The 11,007-nt window shown below is 41.3% G+C and overlaps 1 non-coding gene across 1 annotated transcript; it reads left to right on the top strand.

Annotated features, from left to right (window-relative positions):
* Nucleotides 1–10,604: 10,604 nt before the first annotated feature.
* On the top strand, nucleotides 10,605–10,711 carry LOC136478627 (small nucleolar RNA R71). Its single transcript, XR_010764348.1, has one exon. It is a non-coding gene; the product is annotated as a small nucleolar RNA R71 (small nucleolar RNA).
* Nucleotides 10,712–11,007: the final 296 nt, after the last annotated feature.

Below are 11,007 nucleotides of genomic sequence, written 5' to 3'. Positions count from 1 at the left end.
TATTTTTCTGCACTGTTTGAAGGATATTTTTATTCATTTTTCAGGTGTGGAGAAGGGGAAAGAAACATGGACAATCTGTTTATTGCAAGCTGAGGTAAAGTTCAGTAGTGTGGTTCTATTAGTGTTTGATCTGCTGCTACCTATGTGTTTGATCTGCTGCTACCTATGTGTTTGATCTGCTGCTACCTGCTGCTCTCTGCGTGTGTTCATATGAATCATATGATTCTTCCTCTAGTACAAGGCAGGATCTTTGGTACACATACTGCTGCTTGTGTGTTCATATGATTGTTCCTCCAGTACAGCTGCAATGTTTGAAAAAATGAGGGTATACATCATGTGAAACTGCTAGTTATGGTGTTCTCATAAACGTGTATGTTTTTGGCACTGCATATTTAGTATTTACACGCTGATGGTTATTTTATTAGTTATATCAGCATGTATAGGCTATGTTTAATTCATTATCTTATATGTTAACCTCCAGTGCCAGCCCATATACTAAATCTGTATATTGCTTTGAGTTAGGTACTATCAGTTTACTTATTTATTTCATTTATTATGGTTTGTGACATTGAACTTTCCTTTTTATGAAATTTGGCTATTAATTTTAGAGAACCTCTTGGAGTTGATCTTATTGGCTGTCTTTCTCTAACTTTGGTAAAAATTGTCGCTAATTGGATATTCATATTGCATTTCAGCCATCCTGCAAGGCCTAGGCAGCGTACCTGATGGTGTCGACAAGTTAAAAGGGCTCATCGAAGCTATGTTTTGTTTTGAACCTATTAGAGATAAGACTCTGAGCTCACTGTTAGTGAAATTTGAGCAGTGAGCTTTAGGTGTTAGTGAGCTAAGCTTTTGGTTACAAGTGGTGGATGTATGACTTTTGGTCTCATGAGGTAGATGTAGGGATGTTGATGGCTTGCTCATGCACAAACTTCATGTTTGCGAGCTTCTAATATATTTTGTACTTATGAACTTGAATCTGACCGACCTTACATTGGGCTACTCACATATGAATGAATCAGTTATGGTTAATATATCTTGTAATGAATGCGTGTGCATTGACAATAGATTATTTTTGGGTTATTATGTACTGCTGATTAGCAACATATATATATTTACTCTGTGAATGATTCGCGTTGGGCTGTTAGTTGCTAAAAGTATTTATAGCTTCAAACTATGTGTCGGTATATGTAGCCCCTAAGGCATCAGACTGTCAGTCGCTAAACATTTGTCAGTCGGTGTAGGCTATACTGACACCACTTTCAGCGGTTGCAAGTGTCTGCATAGATCTATACCGACTGACGGGGCGTCGCTATATTGACCTATACCGACCGATGGTACGTCACTAGTTTGGGGCTGTGGTGTAGTGTTGATAGTACGACCATCTATCCTAAACCTGGTCATAAACTTCTTTACACACCTATGACTGGTGAAATGAAATACCCTATGGTTATACCTTTGCCTTGTGTATTCCATTCCTTCCCCTCTGATGTTGATGCAACACATGCAACAACGTGATCACAAATGATATGATCCACTTCATATCATCATATGACCGTATTGATTCATCGATCTTGACTTCACTTCTCTTTACTATTGCTTCAGTTCATCGACGTCAAGTCATCACTCAACTTGCCCTTCACACTTGCAACAGCCCATCAAGCCAAGTCTTGTCTTGATCTTCTCCACCTTAGTCACATGACTCCATGTCATGTCTCATATGCAATGAGCTCCTTCATCATATGTGTGAGCCTTGCAACATGTCCAAGCCACTTCACCAACATGGCATAGATTGCTCACACATGATGTACTTGTGGACTAATCACCTGTGTATCTCACTCAAACACATATTAGTCCACCTAATGTTGTCACTCAATTATCAAAACCAAACAAGGACTTTTCAATCTCCCTCATTTTGGTAATTGATGACAACTCTACAAAGATATGGAAGTTAAGCTCAAATGGATTCATGTTGCTTGCCCAAGCAATTTTATCTAGTGTAAATGATTTTGGACAAGTACCATAAACCCAAATTGGTAGTATTAGTTCCCCCTACATATGTGCTAGAGAGTTTGGTTTGAAGCTCGCACATATGTAAAGATTGGAATTGTGGGAGAGTAATTACTACAAATGATGCTAAGGTGTAAAGAATTAACCTTTGATGCGTGATACCAATTAGAGTGCACATTTTAACACCATCTTTAGCACCATGAGTAGCTAGACAACAAAAACACTAGAAACCCCATGAGATCAACATTATAAGCAAAGTTCTAGTACCACGTGCAGAAATACAAGTCTAGCTACCATCCTATGCATGCTAGTTATCAAATCATCATTCAAGTTCTATAACTAGCATACACTACACAAGCATGTATATCAAATTTAAAAACTTATGCAATGCAAGCAAGCACATGAATATGCACATATCAAATGCAACCAATCAAAGTTCATGAGCTTGATCCCCCTACTTTTGTGCTTCTCTTGTCCAAGAATTTTGATCCTTCTCCATTCTTCAAAGTTGCTCCCTCTTTGTCCATGTCCATGTCCAACTTCTACTTCTCCCCATGATGTATTTTCATATCTTTGTTTCAACTTCTCCCCCTTTATCATCAATTTCCATAAAAGGTGTGCTTCTTATTGATACAAACGATTGCATTGGGGTAGATGGTTGACACTTGAGTCTTGCATTTTTTATGGACACCACCATATATGTTGGAATGACACCACATGTATAGCTCTTGAGATACCACATATAGGATCTTTTGACCTTGATACCAATCGGTGGGGCACCTCCCCTTATGTCATAGCATGGGTCATCCACTTGATAAAATTGAGCTTTTGTTGGTGAGGGAACTTTCTTCATTTGATGATCACTTAAAGTTGAGGATCACTTGTGGAACCACTATTTGATGTGCTAGATACCACTTGTATGAATGCTACTTGTAACAAAGTGATAATCTAGATATACCACGTGTAAGAACAATCATGGAACCACTTGTAGGATTTGTCATTTATAACCATTTCTTGAACACTTGTCATCTTCATGAGCTTCTATGTTTGACTTGAACTAGATTGATTTGCCTAAGCTTCCAAGTCTGGTTTGAACCCTCTCTAAGCTTCTTCACACACAATAAGCGGTTATCTTATCGAGGTTGTACTTGTCACTTGTTGGTAATTCAAATTAGATCAAGTACTTGGATTCACTAGCTCATGAACAAACTCATATGCTACCACTAGATCAATTAACCATTCAAGTGATAGTGGTAGGCTATGAATTTTAAACTTTTCATTTGTTATGCATGATCCTAATAAGCATGTACTATATGCACTAACCGCATACTAGTAAGGGATGAAATGATCATGCACATTACAATGATACCTTTGCTATGTTGGAGAAGGGGATAGTCACATAAATTCTAATTCGTTTCTCCAATAGCAATGTGAAGTCAAATTATAAGCTTGGTGAAGACCAATCATCGATAATGAAATCCATTCTTCACCCATATGAAAAGAGAACCACTAATGATCAAGTGCATTATCTTGAGTTGTGGTTGGCTTGCTTCATCATCTATCAATGCTTGCATGAGAGCACCAAATGTGAGTAACCACTTGAATTCTAATAATTTGCTCTCTTTTGGGTGTTGCTTGCTCTCTTCCATATTAGCCTTCCAAGTATCACACTTGGTTTACCTACAAAAGGCGGCAAGTCCCTACATGAGGGAGAAGTGACCTCTCTCCAAAGAACCATTTTTGATACTCACTTGAAATGTGACTTGATTGATTGATTCATATGATGGACTTAACTAGATGTGTAACCTTGAATCCTTCTTTAAGTCCTTTTATTTCTACTTGTTTAATTCCTTTTCTTTCTACTAAATGATTTCCAATTATCACTAGAACTTAAACTTTATCTCCATCTTAAGTTTGATCTTGATCTTCAACTTGAGTACCAAATATGTGCCAAGAACACTCCACAATCAAATAGCCTTGTACTCTTTGCTTGTCATGCTTCTAGATCAATCCAAAACCAAACTTAGGTACCTCAACCACTTATAATCATGTTTCCAACTTGAGGTCCTTTCAATCAAAGTGACTCTAAATAAATCCAATATTTATCTCTTTTCTGGCAGATTCTGTACCATTCAAAGATTAATCCATAACTACCAATATACAGATCCAAATACCATGAAATTTGGTGGAGATGTGCTTCACTAAGTCATCTAGCAGATTTAAAAATTTGGGCTTCATTTGACATCTAGATTGCTACCAGATTTCACATCTTCTAACACTGCTACATGCTAAAAACTGCTGAACTATAGCTGACAAGATCCACTCCAAAACGGAAGCAATTCTTATCCAATTCTCATGTAATTTATATAGAACTTAATAACATAAGTCTAGAGCATGCATACCAAATTTCAAGCCAATCCAAATAGACTTGATCACTCAAACTCAAACTTGATCACAGCTCACTCAGATTTTCAATTTTGGACAGATTTTAATACTTGAGCTATATTTCACCAAATGCGAATCTAACTTGTTTGAATGCTTTCACAAGACATATATTCATTCAATCCACTTACTAAAGGTCATCTTATGAATTTATCCAACTCAAATCAATGCAAATTTGATTACTAATCAATTAATCCATTCAATCATCTCATAGCAAGCAACATATACATATTTATCCAATTCAACCAACTCATATGCAACCAAAATGAAATAGATCAACTAGAGACATACCTTTATAGATCATGATCATCCACTAGCAAGCATCAACTCAAATATGCAAGCCATCAAATAATTCCAATAAATCACCACAACTTGATCTTTGCACTTGTATGTTGTAGCACATTTGTACTTCACTAACTTGTCATGGCATTGGGATAATGATCATCACTTTGCAATATTTGGCTCAACTATAAGATCAACAAGATGAATATCATTTGAACCAAGCCTCCAATGCCAATGGTACCTACACACATTTATCTACTTTTTGATGGTACCCAAACTAGTTTGGGTCCTCTCAAGTTAGGTGCAGCATACTTAGGCATAGCCTTAGTATAAGTAACGGGATGTTTTGCAATTGCAATCGATGAGGTACCATTACCATCAATTCTAAGCACAAGATTTTCATCAATTGAAATGGGCTTAGAATTGTTACCTAGGGGACATGAATTAGCCATGTGTCTCCTTTCTCAGCATGAGTAGCACACTCTCTTTGTTTAAGACTTCTCTTCCTTGCTCATACGGTGCTTCCCATTGCTTTGCCTCTCATGAGTTGCTTGAACCTTCTTCTCAAGCTTGGTAGGACACTTCGAGGCAAAGTGTCTCATATCTTCACACTTGAAGCACTTGATGTGAGCATACACCTTCTTCTCTTCTTGGTTCTTGCTCATCATCTTAGCATCTTGAATAAGCATTGGATGCCTTGCCTTTCCACCCCTTCTTGTTTTCTTCATCTTTTTCTTCAAGTCACCACCATCTCCATGGTTGATCTTGACTTGCTCTTGGGGTGTCTTCTCTTGCTCAACTTGTGGTTTTGGTTGAGGCTCTTCTTGTTGCTTCACCAATTGCTTGGTTGGGCACATTGAGGTGAGATATCCCCAAGTGCGGCACTTGAAGCATTTGACATGCTTTAGCCTCTCCTCTTCCTTCATCAACTTGAGCTTCTCAAGGTTGGGTCAACTTTTTTCAAGACACCCCATTTCATGGCATTTGTAGCACATGGAATGAGAAAGCTTCTTTTGTAGTAACTTCTTCATCCTTCTTTCTCTTTTTCTCTCCCCTTGGTCATGCTCTTGTTGAAGCCAAGGCCACTCTTGTCACCAAAGTTTCTTTGAGTCTTCATCATGTGCTCAAAGGTGACTTTTGAGTTGTAGCACCTCTCTAACTTGTTGCTCAAATTATTCACTTCTCTTTTGAGCTCATTGTTCTCCTTCAAAAGGTTAGTCTCACAAGACATAGAAGTAGAACAAGCACCTATTTGTGAAGAACATGGCATATCTAATAAATCATCACAAGAGGTGGATACATGCTTCTTCCCTACATCACAAGAGTTAGTCACATGTTGCAATTCATCACTTGACTCATGTGATGAGCTCTTATTCTTTTTATGTTTCTTTGAAAACACTTTAATGATAGAAGCATGTTTCTTCATGAGATGCAAGTAGTTTCTCATGAGTCAATTTTAGCTCACCATGTGAAGATTTAAGAACATCAAGTAAGTGCTTATGTTCTTCACATGAGTTCTTTAGAAATGAGTTTTCATTTTCCAATTTCATTGTTTTAGCTTTCTCATTTTCTAAAGACATGATCATGCTAGCAATTCTACTAACAAGCTCATCATATGAATCAACATGATCAACCACATTATCATTTTGTACCTTTGTGTCACCTCGTGACATGAAGCAATGTGGTGTAGTGGATGGGCTTGTAGTAGCATCATAATCATGGCTCGAGCATGAACCAACATCATCAAGATCATCACCAAGTGTGCTTGAGGTAGAATCATCATGTGCATCACTTGTGGCATCATCAATCTTGTCAAGTGATCTTGTGGTAGTATCATCATCATCTTCACTTGACCATGAGGTGGAGCAATCTTCCATAATCACCAAATTGTGGTCATGCTCGACACACTCATGCACCTCCTCCTTGGGCTCCTCCTTCTTGAACTTGCCATCATCCCATGTGGAGGAATCACCAAAGGTGTGCTTGATTGATTCCCATATCTCACGAGTGGTTCCCACATAGTTTATCTTTTTTCATCAATTCAAAGCTCAAAGCATCCATTAGATAACAACAAGCATGTGCATCAAGTTCAAAGAGAACTTTTTGAGCTTTGGTGAGATTTCTATGATTCAAGACAAGAGTGAGACCACTAGTGACAATCCACCAAAACTTAGGTCCCTTTGCACGAAAATGATCAAGCATGTGATTTTTCCAATGTGCAAAGTTTGTGACATAAAAAATATGTGTCTCACAATCATCTAGCCCACTAGATGCCATCCTCTCGGGTTGGTGAAGACCACAAATGAGAGACCTAGCTCCAATACCACGTGTAGGGTCAAGATGGCGGACTAGAGAGGGGTGAATAGTCCTTTCTAAAATTAATCGTGCCGACTAACCAAAATAAATGCGGAATTCAAACTAATGGTCTAGCCAATACTACACCCCTCTATCTAAGTTCACAAGCACCTTATAAAGATCCTAATTAGGCAAGAAAGGTGCCAGGCTAGCTAGAGCTCACCTAATCAATTCTAGAGCAAGGTCACACAAACCTATGCACTAGTTCTTTGGCAACCGGGGAGCTCCTACACATGCTAGTGATGCAAACGCACAGAGCTCCTAAGCTCACTAGCAAAGCTCAATAACAAGGCTACACAAAGCCAAATTAGAGAGCACAAAGAACTTAGCTACACAAACTAAGAAATATGCCTAATAAGGTTACATAAACCAAATTAGTCATGCAAGGGAGCTACTTCTATGCTACACAAGCAAGAAGGTAACTAGCAAGCTACACAAGCTAACTAATTACAAGAGCAACTACATAAGCACAATGTATATGAAAGTAAATACAAGCTTGTGTAATGGGGATGCAAATCAACGGGAAGACAAGGATGACACGGTGATTTTTTATCCCGAGGTTAACTTGGTTGCCACCAAGCTAGTCCCCGTTGTGTCGACCGCTCACTTGGTGGTTCGGTGGCTAATTGGCATCACCCGCCAAGCCCACATGTTTGGCACCATAAGAACCTACCCACATGTGAAGGTAGCTCAATGACATGCTCTACTAGTGTTGCTCTTTGTGGCTCCCGCGGGTTGAGCACGGTACCCCTCATAATCACTTCTCCAGAGCACCGCACAATCTTGTGTGCTTCAACAGAGACCACCACCAAGCCATCTAAGAGGTGGCAACCTCCAAGACTAACAAGCACCACCGGCTTGCAACTCGATCACCTAGTGCCACTCGATGTAACCTCATGATGCAATCACACTAGAATCGCACTCACAATCAATTGGATGATCACTATCAAGAGTATGTGAGTTAGAGGGCACCCAAGCACACCTACACAAGCCACCAAGGCTTAAGGGTGCTCAGCAAACGGCACAAGGCCAAGCTCCACCTCTATTGATAGCCCCCAAGCCAAATAGATTTGTTGGAGCAAAGTTCCCCTTTTCTATGAGGGCACCAGACACGGTGGTGCCTGGCACCAGACATGGCGGTGCCCCTCCAATGGTCGAATTCCAATGGCTATTTCAACTAGCCATTGTAGACCTAGCACCAGACAGGCAAGGGCAATGCCACCGCCATAGGGTGGTGGTGCCCGTGCCTGTTTTCCTCCCTCTTTGGATTATTAGGGAGGTGCACTGGACATAGGGTGGTGTCGTAGGGTTGAAACCACAGCAAGCATGTTGTTCGAGTCGGTGTCAGAGTACGGGGTCTCCAATGGCCTGGGTGGACTCAGGAACACAAGAATCATGCAGAGAAGACGCAATAGTTTATCTTGGTTTGGGCCAATTCGGTCCCTCTGTCCAGCAGCTGATTATTCTTATACTCATGAGCACCCAAAATCTAGGGGGTTACAACAGAGTGTAAAGGAAGAAGAGTTTGGTAGGGGGTTAACTCGGTGCTAATCCTAAGGTTGCCTTGCCGCTGGTGGAGTCTCCCCCTCATCAGAGATCAAGGAGACGGTGGGATGTGGTGGAGGAGAGGCTCTCGATGCCCCTCTCTAGGTTGCCTTGCTCTTTGTGCAGAGCGGAGGTAGATGGAATGGAGTGTCTAGTGATTGAACTGGCATCCGCTCCCCTCTAGGTCTAACCTTATCCCTTGTATAATGAGATAGGTTGGGTACAAGGAGGTTTGGTGATTCTAGTCTATGGTTTACGTGCACTGAAGTCTAGGGGGGGCTTGTAGTGGTGCTCCATGGACCATTGAGGTGTCTTGGAGCCAAAGAAGTCGAGGTATCATCCGATTGCTCTATTCTGACACTCTGCGTGTCAGAGGGTGTCGCCTTGGACCGATGTCCCTTGGGTGAGACCTTCTGGAGTCTTCTTGGTGGTGAAGGCGGTTGGATCCAGGGGCTGATGCACAGGCCCTGAAGCCCTTGAGCCCCAGAGGTCGTTGGAAGCTTTGTCTTCTTGTGTCACGCCCCAAACATGACCATGTTTGAGCAGCAGTTGGCAGGGGCATGCCTTGGGAGCGACGCCAGGGAACCCCCTAGCATCGGTAGCCTGGGGCTTGTCTTCTTGTGCCCGGGCCTTGGTTGGCATCATTAGCCAGGTAGGAGCCAAGGACTGGGTTTGGTCATGCCGTAGATCTAGAGCCCAAGGCTCAAGGAAGCCCCCGAGCCCTAGGCAGAAGCTACGGTCAAGTTAGAATCAGCCGGGTCTCATTGCCATAGGGTGCGCATGAGTGTGCCCTATGGGCATAGCCCCCGATCCCCTAGGCGATCTTGAAGGGGCCAGTCGAGGGATCATATTCATTCAGGAACCATTAGACCTGAGGCTTAACATACCTATATGTTAGGATCTCATCAAGAGCCCTGAGCCCTTCGTGGCCTCACCTGGCGTGATGGAGACGAAGGGCTGAATTTGATCTTCTGGTGACCAAACCCTCCTTGGCAGGGATGGCTTTCACTGGCAAGAGTGTTGTGCCCTACTTGGGGCCACCTTCTCTAGTGTGATGGATGATGCTCGGCTGTCGAGGCCGAGCAAAGATGATGCTGATCCCTTCACAAGTCTATGTCGTATCGATCTTCGACTTGAGCGAGAGCTCTAGGAGTTTGTTGACATTTCTTAATGTCGCTACTAAGAATAAGGTTACGAATTTAATCTCTAGCAATGACGCCAGAAATGCTGGATGGTAATTACCTGTGACTTGAAAGAATAAATATATGAAAGAAAAGGATCTGCAAGCGCACAGATAATACACCATTGTAGCACTTCACCCAGGAGTATTCTAGGTATCGCTATTTATATTTTTATCATAGGGAAGGTCTAGCATGGACATGTATTGATAACTTATACTATTGATGGAGAAGTAAACCATAACCAATTTCTACTCACAATAGGGGTAAGTCATAGGATAGAATATGTATATGATAAGTATTGATCAATGATAAATCAAACAAAGTACTCCTTTCTATGGCATTAGCATGGTTAAGAAGAATATTAGAGGAATAATTCCTAAGTCATTCTTAATTACAAATCAAAGCATACAATGATTAGTGCAATTACACCTAATAATCATGGCTACGATCAACTTCATATCTACACATAAGGGAAATTACTAAGGAAGATTAAGAATAGAGCTTTTCTTCCTTCATAACCGGACCCTACTTGCACCAATATTTGGGGAGTGGACTACAAAGGACTCAACAGCATGTCTACCTCCTTGAGTTGATGCATATCCCCACCTCTCTTGTGGGGTCTGAAGACGTTCTTCATTCCAACCTTGGTTGGAGGCCATCTTCTCTACAAGAGTTGTTGCAGCTGGGATTGTGAGTGACAAGAAAGCACCTCCAGCAGCAACATCCATAGTCTCATGGGTACTGTTGGTCAACTAAAGGTAGAAAGTTTGCATGAGTAGCCAATTTTCCATCCCATGATGAGAACATTCTGCAATGTAATCATGAAAACGTTCCCATGCCTTAAGGATAGATTCATCATGTTGTTGCTGAAAACTTGAAATTCTCCCACGTAGGGCATTGGTCTTACCCATGGGGAAGAACTTGGCTAGGAAGGCAGTGGAGCAGTTATCTCATGTAGTGTTTGTATCCTTGTTGGCGTAGAACCATTGCTTCAGCTTCCCCCGGAGTGAGAATGGGAAGAGACGAAGTAGTATGGCGCCTTGGGTCAATCCTTTGATGGTGAAAGTGCTACAGATCTCTAGGAAGTGTTGGAGATGTGCACTTGCATCTTCATGTGCCTTCCCACAAAACTGGCTTGCTTGCACCATGTTGATGAGAGTTGGCTTGAGCTCAAATCTATTATCTCCAACAT

Source organism: Miscanthus floridulus, chromosome 8, assembly GCF_019320115.1.
Source record: "Miscanthus floridulus cultivar M001 chromosome 8, ASM1932011v1, whole genome shotgun sequence".
NCBI lineage: Eukaryota > Viridiplantae > Streptophyta > Magnoliopsida > Poales > Poaceae > Miscanthus > Miscanthus floridulus.
The sequence above is the reverse complement of the archived record's forward strand: the minus strand, read 5'-3'. Positions and strand labels throughout refer to the sequence as shown.